Source organism: Orbicella franksi, chromosome 8, assembly GCF_964199315.1.
Source record: "Orbicella franksi chromosome 8, jaOrbFran1.1, whole genome shotgun sequence".
Classification (NCBI taxonomy): domain Eukaryota; kingdom Metazoa; phylum Cnidaria; class Anthozoa; order Scleractinia; family Merulinidae; genus Orbicella; species Orbicella franksi.
This window is the reverse complement of record NC_138152.1, coordinates 21,718,340-21,731,108: the sequence shown is the minus strand read 5'-3', so window position 1 is coordinate 21,731,108 and position 12,769 is coordinate 21,718,340. Positions and strand designations below refer to the sequence as shown.

At 36.1% G+C, this 12,769-nt stretch overlaps 1 long non-coding RNA gene across 2 annotated transcripts; it reads right to left on the bottom strand.

Annotated features, from left to right (window-relative positions):
• Positions 1–5,016: 5,016 nt before the first annotated feature.
• Positions 5,017–10,128, bottom strand: LOC145495466 (uncharacterized). Of its 2 annotated transcripts, none has more exons than XR_014050426.1 (2): positions 9,071–10,122; positions 5,017–6,284 (listed from the first exon to the last, which is right to left on the bottom strand). It is a non-coding gene; the product is annotated as an uncharacterized LOC145495466 (long non-coding RNA). The 2 variants fall into 2 exon arrangements; XR_014050427.1 differs by lacking the exon at positions 5,017–6,284 and adding an exon at positions 7,117–8,805 and having other exon boundaries at positions 9,071–10,128.
• Positions 10,129–12,769: the final 2,641 nt, after the last annotated feature.

The window sequence follows — 12,769 nt, the reverse complement described above, 5'->3', positions numbered from 1 at the left end:
CATCATGAATGTTACGATAAACGTATAAATTAAATACATTACCTTTAGTGCAAGAGATGAATATCAAAGTGTCATCAGACATATTAACAGCACTCTTCAGTGCAATTATATTATGAGCAATGGTAAATATGAACCGGAATGAATACAGAAGCATACTGTTTTCCTGATTTTCTCTTATGACAGACTACTCGAGGAAATGTTTAAAATTGTCTACAAATTCCCTCATAGTGGGCGCTAGAGACCTGTCGTCCATATATTCCTTGGCGGGCACACACGCCTGATGAAAACACATCAATCAAAATTTATATATAATGTCCTTCTGTTTACGAAGTAAGGTTATCCATGATTTGTTATCCTGCTGAGCTTTTTTATCAGAGTTTACCGGAAAACTAATCAAAATCCCTACAAACTTTATTGAGCAAGCACAGGCGAAAAATGTTTCTTGAAAGCTAGATAATTATGAACTGAAATGGATGTTGCAGTTGATTATTTCAATTCCTTTCCGTCTACCAAAACTTTACTGAAAACCTATAAATTGTCTGCAAATCCCTCAGTCTTTAACAGGCTTAAGATATGAAATGCAGGCACTAGTGATGGAACGTTCTGAAATAATAAATATGAAATTAAAGGGATTCCTTTTATTTGCCTGCTCTTGCAGTTACTTTAGCAGGCCCAATTGACAAATATGGGACGTACATGTCATCAGCCATGAAAACAAAACGAAAAAAAACAACAACACACACGCAGTTGTGCGGTATTTTTTTACGAAAATGAAAATCAACTTGTAATTCACCTGCCTAGAATTTTATCATAAATTTACCACAACTTTGGATTAAAGATGCCAGACTTGTCAATGCCATGTGACTTCATATGACGTCATAACCAACAGAAAATCTAATCTTGTAGACTAAGTTCAGGGTTATCTATGCAAAGCAAAACAGTTTTGATATGTCTTATTGCAACAAAAACCCAAGGAGTGTGATATCCACCTCCAGGCTAAACTAGCTAAGGTTAATAAAACTTGGGCTATTTTAACATTCTCGAAACTTTTGTATGAAGCTCTTACATCTAGTTACTTGATCTCATTAGGTATATTTGTTACCATGGAGACGTGCTGATAGTGTCTCCATTTGAATGAATGGCGTCTGGATGCCAAGGGCTGCGACCTATCATAAGTAGCGAGAGAAGCTTTAACATCTCTTGCTGAAATTAAACAGCATACTAAAATGGAATTCTACTATCAGATAGAAATTTCACCCACATGTTACACAAAGGCTTGGATCTTTGGAAAACAAGAGTGGTTACCCAGCTTTCTTTTCAAAAGTGAGAATGAGAGACTTTAAAAGAGAAAGCCGGCGATTACAAATACTACTGAAACAAGAAACAAAACTTTCTTATGAACAATTTCTTTAAAGATCGAGGAACGTTTCTCGGAGCATAAAGGTAGACTATCGCACTGGTCTATTCTACCCACCTAGTTTTGAGAGTTTACTTTTATCCGTCAAATTGCATTTATGCTGCCATTGACAGAGCAAATGAGGGATCCATTTGCTGTATCTTAAAGAGGTGATATTTTATTAATGTCTAAATATTGTCAAGAAAGAAGTCTCCCTTGAAGTCTGAAATAGTGAGTTGAAGTATTTCAACCTTTATAGTGCTCAGCAATGACTCTCAGTTATGTTAGCTCTAACTTCTACTCTTTCTGAGTCGGGTTCTAGAGGAACTAAGGAACTGTTATGCATCATACAATAGGAAAGGTTAAAAGGGCTATTCTAGTTACCTGGCTCCTTTTTAGTATAAACTCACACTACTTTACAGGTGTGTGTCTTCAATTGTCTCATGCACCGGGAAATCAGCGACTGTCAAAAGCGAGGAGAATTCTGTTTGTGTTCCTTGGTGACATTTTTTGTTGCTGATTTTGGCGACTGGACGATTGTCATCCTGCAGGTCCAAAGCGTGATCATCGCCTTGTTCACCTTCTTCGAGAGTAACATCAAATGCTCCACTATCTTTAACAGCCGCACGAAGTGTAGTCATTTCAAAGTGTCCCGTTTGCAGCTGGGTTTTCAGGACGTTTTTTCCAACCATTCCTCGAATTTCGCCTTGCAAATCGACGAGAGGGAGAAACAACGCCAGACAGCAAGAAAAGGAGCAATGAGGATTTTTACGCCACTCCTTGAGGTAGTTATAGAGGTGCAAGGCGTACTGAACTGAGAACAAAACGAAAACAGAAAACTCGATGTTTTTGGCACAGCACGTGAGATATCTAGTACATCAATGGTGGCAAAAATTTCACAGTTTCTATTCTCCATTAAAAATCATTATCACATGCCTAGCATCGCACTTTCAAGAGGGTCTCAATGGGATTAGTCGACAACCGTCCAACAGGATAAAAATTAACCACCAAACGCCAAATAAGAAAAACAAAAATAAGCATCAATCGTCTAAGCAGTCAGTCATACTTAGTTGTCAAATGTCTCACAAATATAATCTACTCGCAAAAAGGCTAACACAAAATTAAAGAATGCTGTTTAACAGTAGTAATCAGATGTTTGCGAGAAATTTCGATCTAACGGTTAAAATAAAACTTTTGCTAAAATAACTGATCGTAGAGACCTAAATATTTTTATTTTAAGACCCAGCGGCAGCCCTTTCCTCGATCAGTGATAATGATTGCGGCATGAAAGATACCACTTGTCAGGCAATTAGCTTAAGTTCCTAGTCTCTGCGTTATTTACGCAAGCAAACTAGATTTGCGATAAAAGTGATGTAGAGTGCAACTTTACCCAGAAAAAATAGTTTTGATAGGCAATCTATGTGCCAGCCCATCGATTTGACCTGAATTTTGACGTGAAGTAACGTCGTCGAGGCGTATAATTTTGAAAAATTTGATATAAAATTGAGGTTTTAATTACGTGCGGCTATGACAACGCTAAATTAATTCTAAAAGATGGTATGCTGATATTATGGGGTAGCTTACACAACTATTCTTAGCTTGCTAGCCCTCGAAAAAATGTAATTGTACGGTCTAGTTGTGCTCTTTAAGGGGAAAAATAGGTAAGGCCACCTTGGCAATAAAATAAAAATTCAAACAATTTCTAAGATACAATTTCGAGCAAGTTGGTAAAGACCTTCATCCTGACAAAGTTGGAGAAAACCGTGCAAAGGTTGCATAGGTATTGCTACTTTTATATACTCCAGTAACGTTACAGCAAGACGTTCTTAAATCCTGACCACTGGAAAAGTTGAAAATTTACAGAGTATGTAAATAACATGTAATTAACATGTAAATAATCAAAAAAAGACTGTAAAGAATAATTTACATGATTTTTCCCCTTTTACATGTTTTGGAGGTTTCATGTAAATAACATGTAAATATTTTAAGTGAAACATGTAAATGATGAAGAAAACACTGTAAATGTTTCAAAGCAAAGGGCTAAGATCATGTAAATAACATGTAAACTGTTCCTGCAAATACTGTAAATAGCCTGTAAATTTCTTGTGATTCAACCTGGAAACCCGTAAATAACATGTAAATTTAATACAGGGAAGGTGCCATAATACTGTAAATAACATGTAAATAAAAAAGGGGAGGCTGTAAACAACATGTAAATAAAAAAAGGGAGGCTGTAAATAACATGGAAAATGAAAACAGGAGCCTGTAAATAACATGTAAATCGAAGAAGGGAGCCTGTAAATAACATGTAAATCGAAAAAGGGAGCCTGTAAATAACGTGTAAATCGAAAAAGGGAGTCTGTAAATAACACGGAAATCAGAAAAGGAGCCCATAAAGAACATGTAAATCGAAAAAGGGAGCCTGTAAATAACATGTAAATCAAAAAAGGGAGCCTGTGAATAACATGTAAAACGAAAAAGGGAGCCTGTAAATAACATGTAAATCGAAAAAGGGAGCCTGTAAATAACATGGAAATCGAAAAAGGGAGCCTGTAAATAACATGGAAATCGAAAAAGGGAGCCTGTAAATAACATGGAAATCGAAAAAGGGAGCCTGTAAATAACATGGAAATCGAAAAAGGGAGCCTGTAAATAGCATGTAAATGGAAAAAGGGAGCCTGTAAATGGAAAAAGGGAGCCTGTAAATAACATGGAAATCGAAAAAGGGAACCTGTAAATAACATGTAAATTGAAAAGGGGAGCCTATAAATAACCTGTAAATTGAAAAAGGGAGCCTGCAAATAACCTGTAAATTGAAAAAGGGAGCCTGTAAATAACCTGGAAATGGAAAAAGGGAGCCTGTAAATAACATGGAAATCGAAAAAGGGAGGCAGAAACCCTGTACGATAAATGACTTGTAAATAATAACTTGAAGAAAAATGCATGGAATGTACTGTGTTATTGTAATCAAATCTGTTGACATTAATTATAATAGTAGAAAATATGCAAATTTATACAGAATCAGAAATTTATTGCAATCAGAACAAACTCAGTAAAATTCAAATAGTTTTTATATGCCATGAATAAGGTTTACAATGTATACATTACAACAAATAAAACATGTTTTCTTTTCTATCTATCCATAACAAGACGACTTAAATGTAATTTTGTGCATGGCCAAAATATTTTAAAATACCATGACTGAGCTCCTTTAACCGAATTCAAGCACTTTTCAAGAATTCTACTAAAATTCAAGACCTTTTCAAGATTGTGCAAAACTATGTCATATTCAGCTGTTTAATTCATAAATAATAAAATGATTAAGAACTATACTGTTGTCAGCTACAACTAGTAAAAATTTTGCAATTTAGGTGTATTACTAAATTAAAATTGTTTGCAAATGGATACCTGTCTTAAATATATACTAAATCCACGAAGTCAAATGTAACATAATGATAATACCTTTGTCATAAAATGAATGAATAAACTGTTTTTTCTTACTAAGTAATTAATGTAGGATTAAATTAGCCTTAATAATGAAAAATGGGGGAGGCACGATGGCCTCGTAGTTACATGTAGTGCGCTCAACTCTTGATCGAGCAACCCAGGTTCAAGCTCAAGGCGGGTACATTCTGTTGTGTTGTTGGGCAACACACTTTACTCTCAGTGCCTCCCCACCCAGGTGTATAAGTGGGTAGCAGCGAATTTAATGGTGGGGTAACCCTGCAGTGGACTGGCATCTGATCCAGGGGGAGTAGAAATAGTCCTAGTCGCTTCCTGCTACAGAAAGCGGGATAAGCTCCAGCCTGTTGGGCCACGTGGCTCGTATGCAGACTTTACCTTTACCTTATTATGAAAATTACTGCAATGTAAGTGTGAAGTATTGATCAACTTTTTTCATAGAGTGAATTGTTCTTTTGAAATAACAGAAAATAGGGAGAAAAAACATTTACCACAAGATAGAGATTGACATTTTAAATTCATCATAAAAACATTCATGCCAAAGGAATACTACGTTGCATAATATAAAACAAGGCTTCTGACACCTTTTAGGCTATGTTTACAAAGTCACAGTTTCCTTCTTTTTCCAAAACTGTATGGAATCCAAACAGTACAAACATTTTGGACCCCTGACAAAACATTCACTGTAAACAATATTCAAAATTTTACTTTTTCTTTTTGTGATAAAAAAACTGTACTGTAAAAAAACATTCATAGGGGCCTGTTGAAATTGAAGGGCCTATCTAGTACCATAGTTCCCATAACACATCATAAGTTAATAAATTATTGTTCTGGTACTACATGTATGTAAACATAACCTTTTCTTTTTATGATGAAATCTTATAGCTGCTGTATTGAACAATAAGTATCAACCTAGCAATCTAAGATATTTAAATTTGACGCTAATTCACTAACACAGGTACAGTGTAAGTGATACTTCAGAGCATTAAAAAATAATGTTTAAAGTGGTTGAATTTATGCCAGAAAGCTGCCAGAGCATATCAAAGTGTTGAAGGTCACCATGTTAGACTGTAATGCACCAGGGGCCCATTTCTCGAAGGTCCCAAAAAGTTTTTGCACCCAGAAAGCCATACCAAAATCTGAAATCTTATGCTTACAGAGCTATTTTAATCGCTTATTCTCAATATGAACAGAGGTTTCCTTCACACAAGAAGTTTCAGGCATATACAGCTCTTAGTTTCTAGACACAGCTCAATTAAAGATGGCTTTGTGGGCCTGAAAAGTTTCCAGGGCCTTCAAGAAATGGGCCTTGGACCCCTTATAGAGTCATAAGGTACTGTAGATTTCTCAGTGGCTGATTTTTTCCTGATCAAGCATCATTGCCAAGGAGTATGCATGTATTGATCACTCTCAATTTTACTTCATCCTACAAGTAACATAAAACATTTCGTTATATAAGATAAGTTATGTCTGAGTATGAATCAGCAAATTCTGTGTATGATATCAATCAGTGAATTTTACATTGGAGTTATTATTTTGTTTCTTATCATTCCAATTTATACTGTGACCTTTGAAATCGGACTGTAGCTGGTCATGTTGACTGGCCAAAGTAATTTTAGCTCGGTCACGTCTTGTTTCTGACCAGTCAGGATATTTATGCAAAAATCAAGTACATGTAATGTGAGCCAAATTAAACCCACAAATATAGTTTGTTTGTTCCAGTCACTGCTAGACCGTTTAAAAATTGGCTTAATATTTTTCCGAACGGATTTAACCCCAGTCACTCGAATGGTCTTTAGCCGTTCGAACAGATACATGTACGCATTGGTGTATGTTTTCATTAGAGGTCATAATAAAAAAGAGATTAAAAACTCTCAGATTTACAGTTGGGGATTTGATTGTTTATCCAAGAATGAACAATGTGACCGTCTCAACATGACATGACTGGTCAACATGAGCGGCGAGTGAAGTTTTTGGCCAGTCAAGTCACCATTCTGGCCAGACATTGCCCATTGACCAGCCATTATTTTGAGCCCTGAATATTCATCAATCAAACAGATCTTACATCTACATCTGTAGCTACTGTGTGACAAAAACTTTGCCAGGCACTGAATGTCAGAGGATGTAGAAGAACTAAGCTCAAAATGTGTGGCAGTAAATATTCAATGTTCACTATCTTCTACATTGTAATATTCATGCACAATAAATGAAACTCCTATTAAACAATGTTTAAACAATAAGTCAAGTTATTTGCAGGCACAATTTGATTGTTTCTTACATGCACTTATGCTCTACTGGTGGACAAAGGTACAGCTGATGTCATAAATGTTTGTTTTTGTCTCTTTGTTATGTATTACGAAGCACATAGATTCTACGTTGTCGCGCATCTGTTCAGTAATAGATCACAGAAGACATCAAAATGTGGTAAGAACACCAGTGACACGCCTGAAAAATTCACAGATTCTGTGACACACTCTGGTAATGGCTTATGTGAATATTTTTTTGTTTTTACCACATTTTGGTGTTATCTGTGATCTACTCAGGGCAGGAAAAAACCAGGTCCGATTTCCTCAGGCAAGTAAATTTTGCTCTTGGGCAAGCGAAAATAGAAGTTCAGTGGCCCGGTGGGCAAGTGAAATTACAATGTAGCCTCAGTAGTCTTGTGAGTCTGACTAAAAATGCCAGCTTGATAAGTGATAATTTCCAGTCATTCCATTTCAAAACTTAAGACCTAAAGATTAGTTAATTATTAGGTTGAAAGCGAGAATTAGTTAGGAATCCGAGCGTACTTCATTCGCATTTGTCCTCTGATTTCCTTACTGGCCACCACACTGGCAACTAATATTTAAATGGGGGCAAGTGAAAACCGAAATTGACTGGCCCACTGGGCAAGTGACTTACAATTTTTTTCCTGCCCTGCTACAGATGAATGAACAGATGCATGACACATGAAACCTGCATGTATTTGGTAAGAGCCCAATTTTGTACAAGTAAAATGTACAGCTGTAACAGGTCTCTAAAATCATGTCTGGTCATCCCAGGGTAAGGCAATCAATTGAAATTGATATAAATCAATAAATTGAAATTAATGTAAGGGTTATCAGTGCTATCAATCAATTGAAAGAAATTCATACTCACATGCTAGAGAAGTTTCAAGTTATCAATTTGATTTTACCAAATTTATCGGTCATTAGAGAATCAATTGAAAGTTGGCCTCTTTGTTAGTTCACATAAATTGTAGAAAAATTGTGTCCCTCAACACAATGTTTGATTGTAACTTCATGTAGATTTCAAAGGCACTACCAAAGACCCCCAAAACATAGTCCCCGATACATGTATGCCAGCAAAATATTCTGTTTACAAGATACAATGTTATGTTTTTATGCAATTGTATTCATGATTTCATATTTCACTTTATATCTTTTGTTCATTTCTTTCTTATTAAATGTTGCTTAAAAGATAAGCTAGTATCAGCAAAATTGATAATGCTTATTGAAAATTTGATCACAATCGATTACTCATGACGAATCCTTTTATTGATTTCTGATATCATTGACTAATTCCTATTGATTGTTATGAAATAATCGATTGACTATACTGTGTTGTCCAAGACGAGTAGATTTTCCTGCCTGGGCAAGTTACTCTTCCCTTTTTTTTCAAGTCCTGTGTAGTTTTCATGACAGTTTGAGGTACATGTATACCTCTTTATAAAGTATCGTAATGTTTTTTTTTGTGAAAGAAAATTTCACAACATTTAACTTACTATCAGCACCAGTGGGTGCAATGTCCATGTACAGTTGTGTAGCATATTGTAACTTGCATGTAGGTACAACTGTAGACACTTGAGTAACTTCAGAATACTTACACTAGCATAAGAGAAATTTCTCTGCTGAAGATGGCACATTACATTTTAGCTTACTAGCATTCACATCAGAGGGCAACATAACCTTACAAGAGAATGTATCAGAAGGAATCATAAGGTGCATATAAGCCAATAACAAATGTCGCATGCTCTTACTCGGTTATCGAGAACAGATAATAACAGATAATAAAGCCCTTTATGCACAGCAGGTAAACATCAACAAAGTCAATTCCACAAGCAATGTAACTTCTCCTTGATAATGACACATTCACAACCAAAGGCAAAACGAAATGTATAGTATCTTGACGTTACTTTACTCTACTCGTTCAATTTATGCAAAACTTGCTTACCTGTTGTTGTTGTTGCCTGTAATCGCTATCTTCAGCTTCTGGGTAACGGAAAACTTTGCCTTGAAACCGTGCACGATGACGAAGCGAAGATAGAGTGGATTTTGGCCCGCTAAAACAGAGCTCGAGTTCGATGCAAGTTCCAACGAACTGCCAAACATGGCGGGAGAACCGAGAGGACCTGGTACCTAACATGAAGACCGCTGATTCCTGTTTGTTGGAGATCGGGCACTCACAAGGCTGGTATGCTCTTACAAAGGGACAGGGATAACAGTGACAGCAATGAAAGCACAGAACGGTAGAAATCACCAAAAAAACAAAACAAAACAAAACAAAAAAACAAAATGTCATTTTGGGTACCGAAAAAAAGTCAGCTATCATTTTCGGAAAGGCGATAAGTCCTAACGTTTTCGGGAAATGGACAAAAAAGCCCTAATAAGTACGAGATACACAAGCTCCTCTAGAATAACCGAACAGATAAATTTTTTTGCGCAACCTAAAATTAACCTACAGAGCTTTGAAAGTACACCAGATAGCCTAAAACAGCGTTTCAATGCATTCGAGAGAAAACGGTCGTTGGGCCGGCCGTGTCCCTTATGGTTCCCTGTCGGTAACTTGGAATTTACATCATTTCAACAGTCTCCGTTGGTTGAACCGTTACACCAGAGTTATATTAAATAAGCCCACTTTTCTGTTACATGGTTTTTGCAGGGTTTAGGCAGGCCTTCTCTTAAATTTAGGTCTTTTTTTTCTAAGAGTCTCCATTTTACATTAACGTGGTCTTAACAGTTTTTCGAAAAGCCCCCATTATCTCATTTAAATTGTTTTCACAGCCTTTGCAAGGTCCCCCTTTTTAATTTACATGATGTTTTCAACAGGCTATTTACAGCCCCCCACTGCACCCGTGCAACTTCTAGGTTTTCCATTTACATGGTTTTTACATGTTTCTTACAGGCTCCCTTTCTTTCATTTACATTGTTTTTACATGTTTCTTACAGGCCCCCTTTTTTTCATTTACGTGGTTTTTATATGTTTCTTACAAGCACCCTTTTTTCATTGACATGGCTTTTACATGTTTCTTACAGGCCCCCTTTTTTCATTTACATGGCTTTTAAATGTTTCTTACAGGCCCCCTTTTTTCATTTACATGGCTTTTAAATGTTTCTTACAGGCCCCCTTTTTTCATTTACATGGTTTTTACATGTTTCTTACAGGCCCCCTTTTTTCATTTACATGGTTTTTACAGGTTACAAACATAACATTTCCAGACTTTTTACAGCATTCGCTTGAATTATTTACACGTTTCTTACATGGTTTAGCAAAGCAATTTACATGTTTTTTACAAAGGCAGATACTGTAAAAGTGTGTAAAATATCTTACAGGTTTTTACATGTTCTTCAAATGATCATTGTCGACAAAGACAATGTAAATCACTATTTACAGAACATTTACATGCTGTACTAAAAGCTGTAAATTTCCTGTAAATTTATTTTACAAAACCCTAACATGGAAATTGTAATTTATAAAGAATGTAAATCAATATTTACACGCTGTAAATTAAAATTGACATGTCCATGTAAATTTTCAACTTTTCCAGTGGACAGGAGCACGAAAAATTATAATTCCTTCCATAGAACTTTAACTTCACGCTGAGACATTGTTTTAACTTTTGTTTATAGGAAAAGATGTATCAGTTCAACACCGTGACAATCTTTCCGATTGTTCTTTGGCTGCAAAGTGGAATATGCACCTTATTTCCCAAAAATAGAGCTATAGCAAACCTTTTTTCGGTTTTCAAAAGCTTTGAGGTGCTTCTATCAGACACGACCAAACTTTTAGCGCTTCAGTGAAAAATGGTCTTTTTGAGAATTAAATTTTTAAATAATTTAAAACTTAAAACATCAAAAAAAATATTGAGCTTTCTAACAACAAGAATCTAGATGTAAACACAGTGAAGAATACGAAAATGCGAAATATATTCTCGATATTTCGCTTTTGCTAAAATCCCATGTAAACGTTGTAGTCGTGATAGTCCGAGTGTTCCAGAGTTTTAGATCTTGAACCATAAAGATCCAAAGGTTTAGTGGGCTTAAGAATGCTCCGGCGCAATAATTTTTTTCCATAGCATGCAACCGTTTCCATATTTTTCTGCACGCTCCATTTACAAGCACTGTTAGGTAGTTCGCCCCAGGCGTCCATAGAGGCTTACCTGACAGAAGTTACATATGCAATTCTGACCAAACTACTTGGAGTTGCAAAACTCGCGTAAATCAGTAAAGGGATTATTCATGAGACAGGTGGCTTTCTTCGCCAATACGCTACTATTTAGTCGACAGTAGTATTGATTGCTACTTAGGCCCACGCGCATGGGCCTTGGGACCGACATGACCGGGCGTGTACATACAGTAAGCTGTGTGTGGCGTGCTTAACGTGTTAGAGCTTTGCTCGCCCGCTTTGGAATTGTTCTACATTTTATATTGGTAAGTCTTAGCCATCACCTTGCGATCTTGCCATAATCTTTTGCTTTACTTGTTGTTTCTGCCGTAAAATTAGGATACCATTTTGTGCATTCTTCCGTTTCTGTGCGGCCACGGACTTATTTTTTGTACCACGAGCTAGTCATTTTTTTTTTCTCCTTAGCCTTGTTTCTATGTCTTGAATTGGCCTGTACTTCTGTTAGTTTACACATTTTGTATTTCTTGTAGTGTCCTTAGAAGGTTCGACCGCCAGGGTGAGCTTGTTTTCAAGTTTACTCGCTAGCTTTAGTTTAGATCACTTTGGCTCCTATTTTGATGTAATTAGAATTTGTCTCCGGTCTTCATGACCACATGAGGTTTTGCATTACAACATTTGTTTTTTTAGAAGTTTATTGTTGGATCCAGTGCAGCCTCCAAGTCTCCTGTTTCCTAGCTTTAGCCGCTGACATATATTTCATAAGCAAAACCTCGTATTTACTTGTATTGATTTGAATCATATCCTAAATATTCATTTCTGTAATTTGTATTAGGTCCTACTATATATTACAGTGCTGTTAAAGCAAAACCTATGTCTTATATGCATTCTTGAACCTGTTCTCCCATGACATATCTAAACAGAGGAGACAACGGTAAACATTAAAATTCATTCGTCGACTGAATTTTCCCCCTACCCTACATCGCAGAAATTTAACCGCTGACCAACAAATGACAACTTTTAAAAGAGTTCCTGTCCATAAAAATGGAAAATAACTCGGCAAGGGTCGAAAATTCGATTTCGCTCATATTTTTATGGTAGATAGGTTAGGGCATGACAAAAACTACTGGATAGTTTTTATTTGGCAAAATATCCTTTTATTTCAAAGAAATATGCAAATTACGAACTTCCGTTAAAATTGTCATTTGACGCACCATTTTATTAAGCAGGTTTGAGGGCCTCGCATGCAAAACCACATCATTCTTCCGTCTCAAATATTTTTGTGCAATGTTTAAATGAGTACTGGGTTTATTTTAGGAAATGTTGCGTTGTCTTTTGGGGTGCAAAATAGTGAAATTTCGAAGACATGTATTTAATTCACTTAAAAGTACTTCGTGAATATAATTAATTTTCACCATGTGCGAAACCTTCAAATGGATTAAGCTTCTGGTGGTTGAATCGCATATGGATGGTCTAAAGATTCCTGTAAAAATTTCTTTGGGCAAATGATTGTGCGAGACGCGAGAGCTT